The sequence below is a fragment of the Micropterus dolomieu genome, linkage group LG06 (assembly GCF_021292245.1).
Source record: "Micropterus dolomieu isolate WLL.071019.BEF.003 ecotype Adirondacks linkage group LG06, ASM2129224v1, whole genome shotgun sequence".
In the NCBI taxonomy this organism is placed as follows: domain Eukaryota; kingdom Metazoa; phylum Chordata; class Actinopteri; order Centrarchiformes; family Centrarchidae; genus Micropterus; species Micropterus dolomieu.
The window spans coordinates 27664711-27665051 of record NC_060155.1 but is presented as its reverse complement, the minus strand read 5'-3'; the positions used below and the strand labels follow the sequence as shown (position 1 = coordinate 27665051).

The following is a 341-nucleotide window of genomic DNA, read 5'->3' as shown; positions in this document are numbered from 1 at the left end:
GTGTACGTGCGAGCATGGACTCGACGCAGAAGTATAAACCAGGCTCATCAACCTTGTTTCTTGGTTTCAGCAAAAGAGCTAAGATTAACCAGACAAAGTTAGCGACTAGCTTGTGCACATAGTGGAGCATTTAACAGCAAAAGAGTCAGGAAAAACTGAGCTAAAAGAAGAGTAAATATTGGACTTGCATCCATCACATGGACACAAACACGACTCCAAATGAATGCTCAAACGCATGGCTCGACACAGAAGGGCCAACTCCTCAGGTCAAGACTCTGCAGTCTACTTACATCTGAAGGACAGAGGACACTCGTTTGAGGACCACCAGGTGCACATTTTAG

General features: G+C 45.2%; 1 protein-coding gene across 2 annotated transcripts in view; it reads left to right on the top strand.

The window, feature by feature from the left end:
- LOC123971943 (kinesin-associated protein 3-like) overlaps positions 1-341 on the top strand; it is a 22383-nt gene that overhangs the window by 17026 nt on the left and 5016 nt on the right. The gene's annotated exons all lie outside the window — the stretch shown is intronic.